Below are 10,750 nucleotides of genomic sequence, written 5' to 3' on the forward strand. Positions count from 1 at the left end.
TTTTTGTTTTTTCTATAAATACAGTCTAGTACTATTTTCTCTTCCTTGTGATTTTCCTAATAACATTTTCTTTTCTCTAGCTTACTTTATTGTACGAACACAGTATAATAGATACAACATGCAAAATATGTGTTAATCGGCGGTTTATGTTATGGGTAAGGCTTCCAGTCAGCAGAAGGCTATTTGTAGTTAAGTTTTGGGGGAGTCAAAAGTTATACTTGGATTTTCAACTGTGCAGGTTATTGGCACCCCTAACCCCCAGCTATTCAAGGCTCAGCAGTACTTGGTCCCTGCTGACCTCCTCCTCACCTCTCTCCCTTGATCCTATGATTCGCCCACACTGTCTGTCCTTGAATACTACAGTTTGTTTCTTCCTCAGGCTTGTTGTGCTGGAGTCCCTTTTTCTTTGAAAGTTCCACTCTCAGAATGCCTCAAGGTTGCCCTTTTTGTACCATTCAGGCTTCAGGTCAAATGTCATCTCTTCAGACAGGCTTTTCCTGACCATCCAGTAGGATCTTCCATCTATCACTCCATTACAGTACTCTACTTTTATCTTCATCACCATTACCGGTATGTAAAGCCATCCTACTTATGAATTTATATTCCAGTTGGGGAAGGCAGACAATGGCAGTTTGAGGTCAGAAACATAGAGTTCATGGAGCACCTGGGTGGCTCAGTCGGTTAAGTGTCTGACTTCGGCTCAGGTCATGATCTCATGGTTTGTGAGTTGGAGCCCTGTGTCACACATCAGACTGTTCTGACAGCTCAGAGACTGGAGCCTGCTTTGGATTCTGCATCTCCCTATCTCTCTCTCTCTCTTCCTCTCTCTCTCTCTCTGCCCCTCCCCAACTTGCACTCTGTCTCTCTCTCTCTCTCTCTCACTCTCAAAAATAAATAAACTTAAAAAAAAAAGAAAAGAAACTTAGGGTTCGCTACTATATCCCCAGCACCTAAGACAGTGCCTGGAAAACTATAGGGAAAAAAACGTCAAACTGCTACAGACTTTGTACTTCTTATTTCAGTTGGCCCTTGATGCCACTGGGCCATCCTTCTGTGTACTTCGACCAGCTTCTCCTATTTCTCCAAAGTGGATACTGCAAATGTCTTCCACTCCTCAGGCTTTCCCTTGGGTCCTGGTCTCACTCTCCCAGATGAAATGGCTTCCCCTGAGGCCCTTCTACATTGATACCCAGACATGTCAGAAAGACAGGAGCCTCTTTGCCTTGCTTATGATTCCCTTGTCCCCTCCCCCCCCCCCCTCTGGGCTTTCATCCAGCCAGTTACCCCTTCCTGGGTATTCTCCAGTCTCTCAGAATCCATGCTCCATCAGCCTGAAATCAAGTGTGCCCCATCCTTTTAAAACAAGACCTCCTAGACCTTCTGTCACCTTTGAGCTGGTTATTCTCATCCCCTCACAGCCCATGTCCTTGGATTTGTGGTCTGTATTCAGTTGTCACCCTCCACACTGCTGCAGAGTGACTTTTGCCCTACCACCGACTCTGCCCTTGGTTAGGTCGGTCAGCCTCATTGCTAAGTCTGTACTTCAACTTTACCTTCCTTCACCTATTCAGCATTTGACATAAGCTTCTCATCAGGAAAGAGCGCACTGTTGTTGTTTTTTTTCTTAGCCCTTTCAAGAGGACCAGCAGAGTTTTATTCAATTTCATGCATTCTCTATGGGGGCAGTGTCACCCACAAGGGGACAAAAATTGGTCCCTATAGAGAAAAAATTGCATATAATTTAACATTATGTAAAATTTTAGCCATTAGATAATGGTTCCTGGCCCTCCAAAGGCCCACAGTACACAAACAGACACATGGTGTATCTATGATATTAAATTTTCATGGGGGAGAAGGACGAGAATTAGATGAAAAATGTTTTAAAATACCCTGAGGTGGGGGGTGCTGCAATAATAAAACAGGTGGGAAAGAGTGCCATAGTCGGCTTCATGAATTGCTCATCCAGACCCCCATGCATAGGGGCTCATTTGAGGAGTCCAGTAACAGCTAGGCTTGGAGTCTAAGAAGGTTCCCTAGAAAGAGCGGTCTCTCAGCCTGGATGAGAGGGATGATGGAGTGGGGCAGATGAAGCTTTGGGCAGGGAAGGTAAGGGGGGAGTTGGAGTGTTCCCTGCAACAGAATGGCATGTTGCAGGACCTGGAGCCAGAATTCTGTGATTGCAGGACACAAAGGACTCTGTGTGGCTTCAGTACAGAATCCAGGAGACAAAGTGGGAACATGAGGCTGGAGAGGTGAGCATGGAAAGCCTGGTGTGTCATTTTTGTTGGGACAAAATAACATTTTCAAAGCTTCTTGAATTTTTACCAGTTGCTCTAGGAGTGAACCAGAATTCTGGGGGTGCTTTCTTCAAGTTTTTTATTTAAAGTCTAGTTAGTTAACAGACAGTGTTATATTGGCTTCAGGAGTAGAACTTAGTGATTCCTCACTTACAGACAACACCCAGTGCTCACCCTGACAAGTGCCCTCCTTAGTGGCCATCACCCATCTAGCCCATCCCCCATCTAGCCCATCCCCCACCCACCTCCCTACATCACCCCTGTGTATTCTCTATTATAAGAGTTTCTTATTGTTTGTTTCCCTCTCTTTTTTTTCCCTTCCCACAAGTTCATCTTTTTTGTTTCTTAAATTCCACATATGAATGAAATCATATATTTGTGTTTCTCTGCCTGACTTATTTCACTTCGCATAATACACTCTAGCTCCATCCATATCATTGCATATGGCAAGATTGCATTCCTTTTGATGACTGAGTAATATTCCAGTGTGTGTGTGTGTGTGTGTGTGTGTGTGTGTGTGTGTGTGTGTGTATACATCTTTATCCATTCATCAGTTGACATTTGGGCTCTTTCCATAGTTTGGCTATAAACACTGTTTTTTGTCTCTTTAAAATCAAAAGTCCTGCTGAAGATTTTTGTTTTGTTTTGTTTACTTCCAAATTAAAGTTTAAGTTCTATTCTAGAATATAGGAGTTACCTTCATTAAGAAGTGCCTTTTTTACTCTTTTTTTTTTTTTTTGCCTTTTTTACTTCCTACTTTTCTGACTAGACCCACAATAAGAAATATAGTTAGCACCTCCACCCAATGAACACGCATATGCACGTACTGGCACAAAACACTTAGCTTTACTACATGTGATCCAGTCTGATGGTCTCTATTCAATTCTATTTAGCTTAACAGTGAGTCTTGCAACTCACTAAGTGGATTTCAGTACCCCCAATTGGTCATAAACCACAATTTGGAAAACACTTAACTTTTTATGTTATTAAGCAAGGTGGTTTACCATCTTTGTGGGATGAATTACTTCTCTGCAGAGAGACTGTGATGGTCTGAACTGGTTTTTCTCCCGCAGTGGTGGTGAGACATTGAGGAGGTAGGGAAGTGAGAAGTAAGGCAAGGTCAAACAGCATGGTTCATGTGAAAGGATGAAGAGGTTAAGGAAGATAAGAATGGAAGCATAGATTTAGGAGCAAGGGTGTCTCTGACGTAACTAAGGGGAGAGTCAGAGGCAAGGTAGGGGCAGAAGTGAAAGTCCAGTGGGTCGGGGAGTGAATATTGCATACAGACTACAATTTCAAGGAACCAGGTGGGAGGTGTTGGAAATAATTTCCTTGAGGCTGACATAAGCTCTGAAAGGCTTGTTTTGTTTCAATAATATGCTTTTAAGAAAATTGACCAATAGTCTGCTGGAAAGGAGAGAGCTGGTTGGCAAGGGTTTCTGAGGGGGCATGGCTGATAGAGCTGAGAACTGGATGGCCAATATCGTGTCTTAAACATTTCTTTTGAAGAATTCATGAATAAGGTTTTGTTCCACACTGGAGCCTGCTATCAACTAGGCTTTGAGGGAATTAAGAAAAGGGGCTGTATGCATGCTTTGGGTAAACCAGAGCCAAGGACCTCTGCTGCCTGGAGAAGCAGTCATGAGATGACAACAGACTGTAGCAGCAGTCTGGAAGGAGATAAAGGGATGGACACATTGGAACGTGCACCCAGGATGTTTGAAGGGATATTTGACTGGACCTCTTTACAATCTTGTAGGCTGGAGTCAGCTCTGCAGTGTTAGCTTTGGAGCCAAACTCCCATTAGGGAGCTTATACTTTATATAGGAGCCATAAGAAGCACTATTACATTTTAACAGGGTTTGAGAGGCCAGAGAAGGCAGTCTTCCTAAGACACAGCTTAGATGGTATCATCCTTCCTCTGATCAAGTACTTGCAGTGGTTTAAAGCTCTCTTATGGGAAAACTGTTGCAGTCATACAATCTGATCTTGACAATTCTGTCTAAAGCTACATTATAGGATTTCCTTCATCATATATTCCTAACTCTTTGGTCTGGGATTCAAGGCCCCCACCAATAGGACCAAAAAGATAGGTGGGGAGGGTTGCTCTGGATGATCCCTATCCTCTAGACTAACTGCTCTGTTGTCCTCCAACCACTCCTGCTTTTTCCCCCCTCATGCTATTTCTTTCATTTGGGATGCTTTAATAATATAATAATGGGATGCTGAATCATGGCCCTCCAAAAGATGTCCACGTCCTAATCCCTGGAATTTGTAAATACTCCCTTACTTGGTGAAGACATTGCAGATGTGATTAAATTAAGGGTGTTGACATGCCCCAAATGCCACCATAGGTGTCTTTATAAGAGAAAGGCAGAGGGAGATTCCATACACACATACACAGAAGAGAAAGCTGAGCACAAAGAACATGGAGCAGAGAGAGATTGCAGATGCTGGTCTTATTAAGATTTGAGTGATGTGGCCGCAAGCCAAGGAATCCCAGCAGCCACTAGACACTGGAAGAGGTGAGGAATGGATTCTCCTCAGGAGCATCCAGAGGGAGTCAGCCCTGCTGTTGGACCATTGGTCTCCAGCACTGGGAGAGGATAAACACCTGTAGGTAAGCTGCACAGTTTTTGGTCATTTGTTACAACAGTCACAGGAAACTATACGGATGTCCTCATCCTCAGCTTACTGCTGATGCTCTGATGTCCTTCCTTTAAGGCGCACCACTCCCTCTTCCTGTTGACTGCCCACATAATTTCAGCAGAAAATAATCGTCCTGCACTTGCTGGGTTTGAGGTTCAACCTGCACCTTTGTTATAAACTCCTGTGTCTAATTTTACACATTATGAAGCTAGGTACTATGCTAAGAATCATGGGACATAGAGCAGGTGTTCAAGAGCTAGTGAATGAGAAATGCTTTGAAAGATTCTACTCATTCATTTGGTTTCTATGTGCTCATGACCCTTCAGGTCCACAAGTCTGAAGACACAGCTTATGGTTCCTGATGGGAGTTATCATCCTGAAATCAGGTTTATCTGGCAGTGCTCAGGAATGGACATGCTAGGGGAAGAAGTGCAGATTCAGAATGAACCCCAACTATGTTTACCCTGCCTTCCCCGAGTCCTTCTTGCTGGATTCACCAATGTACCCACTGTCAGGCTCATCACTGCTTCTGTTCCTGAATCCACTGTAGCCAAGGCAAATGACTTACCAATAGCCTCAGTTCACTGTTGCAGTGAAGCCAACCTTCCCAGACCCTGGGGCATAACTACACAACTGGGTATTGGCCTGCCCTCTTGAGTCTCCAGCCAAATTCCAAATCAGAGCCCTTCTTACTCTGGGAGTTAGCCCAATGTGTAAGGCTGAACATTGGCCAAGATTCTCTCCTCACTTTGATTTCTCCCCTGCCAACTTCCACAGCCCTTCTTAGGGCCTGGACCCCGTCCTGAATCTTAACCCATGGCTAGGGCTAGGGTACCTCTCTGGAGCCCACCTGTTCTTTCTGTAGGCATGGATCCTAGTTTCTGTGCTCTCCGCCTGCTAGCCAGGCTCCTGCCAGACTGTCTGTCTTCTGAGTTCAGACACCACCTGGGATCATTGCCTGCCATGGAATGATGGTCTGTAACCATTGCCCAAGTGGCTGTGCCCTTGGACATAGTGGAGCCTGCAGAGTAGCCAGTGAGAACAGCCAGGTAGCCTAGCCACCCCACCTCATCCTCCTTTTCTGGACATTGATTTTATGAGCACCAGGAGATTCTAAGCACCATTGATTTTCTGAGCACCATTGATCTTGAACCATGTGTCTGTTCACTTGGGCCCATCTAATCTCTAACAAATCTACTACTTCATGGTGGTTAAGAACATGGAATAGGGGGGAATCCTTTGGCGTGTTACTTCACCTGAGTATATTGCAATTTCTTCGTCTCTGCAATGGGGGTGTAGTGACAAAACATACCTCCCAAGGATGTTGGGAAGATTGGATTTGATTCTGGCCATAAAACACTTTCTCCATAAGGCATTGTGCTAAGTGATCAATAAATACAAGTGTTTGCAGTTGCCTCTCTAGATCACAAGGCTGGAAACTTGAAAAGTTATCTGTTTTGTATCAAAAGCTTCAATCTTTTTTCTCTGCTAATCTTTAGAATCCTCATGAAAAAGCATATAAATCTAATTTTTTTGAGCAATACAGTTTACTGAAACCAAATGGTATTTAAGTGAAATAAAGTATAAAATAGTGGACACAGAAGAATGCTTTTGACTGTCATTGAGTGTTTGGTACAAGATTTTTACCTCCAAAATAGGACATCTACAAGCATCTGTCTTTGGCCCGCATTAGCACTCCCATTTGAAGAGATGTTTTCTAAGATATCAGAAGCTCCTTTCAGTTGCTAGGCAAGAAAAAAAAAGCAAAGCATGACATATTAGCTTCAGACTTGAAATAAGCAGAGATCTTCTCAGGATCTGTACTGAGCTGTAAAACTAAATCCAGATGTGATGTGACCTGGTGGTCGGAAAGTGAAGCCAAGAGGGGTTGCATATTTTTATGTGATAACTGCCCTCTGGTGGGAAAGACTAGAATTACACTGATAAGAGAAAACTATCTGAAATTCTAAACAAGCAATTCTTATTCATCTTGCCTTTTGACTTCATATTCCAAATAAAAGTCCTCATACACTAAACCCGTTTTACTCTTTGGTCTAACCTTTGAAGGTTTTAGTTCATTCTTATTGGGAGGGGGGAGCAAGATGAAGATTGGGAAATTTTTTAAGAATAAATGTTTAACCCTTGCTTTCTGATTGAAAACTGCCAAGCGTGAACTGTGCTGATTCTACATAAATATACCTAAAGAGGCATAATAGTAGTGTGATTAAAGGAACAGTTTTTAGGAACATAAAGACTTATATTGATTCCTCACTCCATTTGCTCCAGGGCAAGTCAGAACCTTTCTAAGGCTTAATTTCTTCTATGCCAGGAAAAAGGGAAAAATACATATACCTCCTAAGGTTGTTTTGAGGATTAGAAGGGATATCAAACACTTAGAATAGAACCCAACACACAGGAAGTGCTCAACAAATGTTAGATATTATTATTTGTAACACACAAGAGGAATGAAGCTCTTTGAGGGGAAAGCCGACCCATTTCGGTCAGTAGTGGCTATTTTTAAAAGAATAGCACGTAACATTGCCCATATTTCTTTAAACATTAATCAAGGTCTTGGCAAATATAAGATGTTACTGGGTAACTCTACAAGCCACTAATTCTGTGCAGATAAGGTTCAGACCAAACCAGACCCTGGGAGGAATGTACTAAAGCTGCACTATCACACCAGGACTGTCTTTATCAGCTAAGATCAAATGATTTTTTTTTCCCTTTTCCACAATTTGCTTTTAAGCCCTTTGGTGGTATTAACATTACTTTTTAGTAGCTGAGCAACTAAGCTTGAGAAACTCAAGCCTGCTTTTTTAACCTGAGGGAAATTCCAAGGAAATTGGAATTTCTACAGCTTGCTCACAAATGGTTCTTGGGGGGTTGTGAGATATTTCTGCCACAACATGGTGTAACTGAGAGGTCAGATAAGAATGTCGCATTAAAGAAAATGCAGGATTGGACATAGTAGGGTGGAGAGTAGCATGAAGAACCAGCAGTGAGGTGCAGAGATAGAAGCCAGGATCCTAATTAGCTTTGTAACCCCGGGAAGATCATTGTAAACTCATAAACCTCAATTTCAACTGGAAAAGAGAACGAGGGACTGCACTAAACTTATAAGGTCTCCTTCAAATTAAAAAAAAATATATGAAGGAGAAAAGAAAAAGAAAAATAGAAAAGACTTAGGGAGTATGCTGATTTTATATATATATATATATATATATATATATATATATATATATATATCTCGCTTGCCAGAGTGCTCTCCAAAACGTGATCATTTTCCTCCTTGTGCACCACTTCTGAACCCGGCAACTCCCTTCCTATCCATTTCACAGTACCATCCAGGATTACCTTATCTTCAGCAGTGCCTCAAAAGCACATTTTTTATCTGAGGGCTATCAGATAGGAGGAGTTAATTAATAGGTATTCATCCTCATGATGTTGTAGGAGAGATCCCCATGTTTCTACATTATTCCCCCACACTCTTGGAAGACCTGCTTTGTATGTCCCCTTCTCTGAATGTCTGATCCAATGGCACCCATAGCTGGGCAACTACTATGTGGCCTCATCCACAGTCCAGGTGACTGGACCCAGGGTGGACCCCTGACAAGAGCTGAGCCAAGCATGTTCTCTAGGGGATATGGAATCAAGATTCTGAGACAAGCCCTTATAAACCCTTGGACTGAAGTGTGCATAGGGTTGAAGTGGTCATTTCCTTCCATGAGAGGGCCAAGGCAGAGAAGGTCAGTCTGTATTTCTGCCTCACTCTCTTTCCTCTGTAAGGAATAGCAGAAACAAGGATGCACACAGCCTCAGAGAGAATATTTGCCTTGCTGTTAGGAATTCCCTAGAAACCAAAAAATTGCTAAGAACCAATTCCCAAGCTGCTTTGTAATCTTGTGCTCTGGGAAACAATATTTGTGTCATTTGGATACAATTATCTCTATTTCTAGAGCTAGTCTGAATAGGTTTCTGTTAGCCTTTAAAAAGAAAAAACCTACTGACAAAAGATCTTTGGTTATTTATACTGGGGCTCAAGACCCCAATGAGTCCATGACTTGAAGCACTAACTCTAAGAAAGAGTATTTCAGACACAATACAGGCTATTAGAGACATATTTTGGGACAGAAGGATCTTCTTGGGGTCCATCAAGTTCACAAGCAACTTCCTGGGCCATCTTCCTGGCCTTGGGAATTCTAGAGGGACATGCTTGGCTAAGCTATGTCATTTGTAAAACAGAGAGTAAGCAAGATCTTAGATCTCATAGATGGAAAAAAAAAATTAAAACTCAAGATGGTATTTCTATAGCCTAGACTCAGAAAGTTCTCTTTGAAGGGCCTCTTGGAGGAAGAAGGAAGGCTTAGACAACTACTGTTCTCTGTTCCCATGTTCATGGCCCATCTATTCAAACCCCATGAGAGGAAGTGTTGCATGACAGTCAGAACACAAGCTGCAGAGCGGGTTGTCTAAGTGCAAATCCTGACTCCACTCCTAACCGGAAGAAGTTCCTTAGTATCCGCCCCACTGGATTCTTAGAACACCAAAACGGTTCATATGCAGAGTATCTTGTAGGTACCAGACACAGTTCTGTGTCTTCTACATAAAAATAAAAGCATGTATGCATGTAAAGCATTAGCTTATTGGTCACAGGGGGAACTGGAGAGACCACTAAGAAACTGGATGTGTGGGTTGTATACATGTGTGGAACCCATGCTTAGTACTTTACGTGTAATGTCCAGTGACGATTAATGAAAATTTGTATTAGAAACTTACCACCTACAACAATTTGTCAGTAATAATCAAAGGACAGAACACAACCCAATGGTTTATTTACCTCTATACGTGTCAGACAAGAGCCCTCACAGTGGACTGACTATTCTGATGATGTCTTTTTCTAAGTCCCACAGCAAAATGCACCATCTCATGGCAAATTCATGGGCTTCATAGATGGAAGGATGCCAAGCCACCAGATGGTCTCCTCAAGTACAGTGTTGTATCAGCACACTGGCTCAGAGTAAACACTCAAGTGTTCATTTCTTCTACAAAACATTAACTTTATTGTGTCACCAAGCAGCATTGCAACAATCTAGCCATCTCTTAAGCACCTCCTTGCGATAACATCTTGGTAGTTATGGCATGTGCTTTTATGAAATGTGTTACATCCACTTCTCACAACACTGTGCATTACTTCTCCCAACCCCTGAAGAGTGCAGACTTTTATACTCTACCGCCTTCAAGAAGACTGTACGCGCAAAACCCATCTTTACACACTCACCACCTGCATCTCCTTCTCCTCCCTACCCTTCCTGCAAACACACACATCCCACTGACCTTTACCCACTGAAATGTTTCCCCAGATTTCAAAGCCCCGTTCCTTATTCAGGTCACTGCATTAGGTGTGTCAGCCGGGTTCCCAGCAGGAAATGTGTCATCTGCAAGCTGAGTGATTTAAGGAGAGTCCAAAAAATGGACTACGATAGAGGAGGGCAGAATTGAGGAGAAGCACAGAGATAATGTGATGCCCTTGGGGCTAGCAAAAGCAGGAAGCTCATAAGCTTTAGGCCTGAAGAAGCCGAAGAGAGGAGATAGCTACTAAAACTGAGGTGAGGGCTGTAGAGAGGCCCAGCTGACAGGAGCGTGGGCCCTTACTAGACACAGGCAGACTACTGCGACCTGAGAGAGGAGGAGCTGGGAGAAAAACTACTCTAACCTCATCCCCCTCCAACCTCAGTGCCTCTCATTGGCCAAGCCTCTCAGGAAGCCGGAGACAAGGCGCTCATTGATGCAATCCATGTGGT

Source organism: Panthera leo, chromosome A1 (assembly GCF_018350215.1).
Source record: "Panthera leo isolate Ple1 chromosome A1, P.leo_Ple1_pat1.1, whole genome shotgun sequence".
Lineage (NCBI taxonomy): Eukaryota > Metazoa > Chordata > Mammalia > Carnivora > Felidae > Panthera > Panthera leo.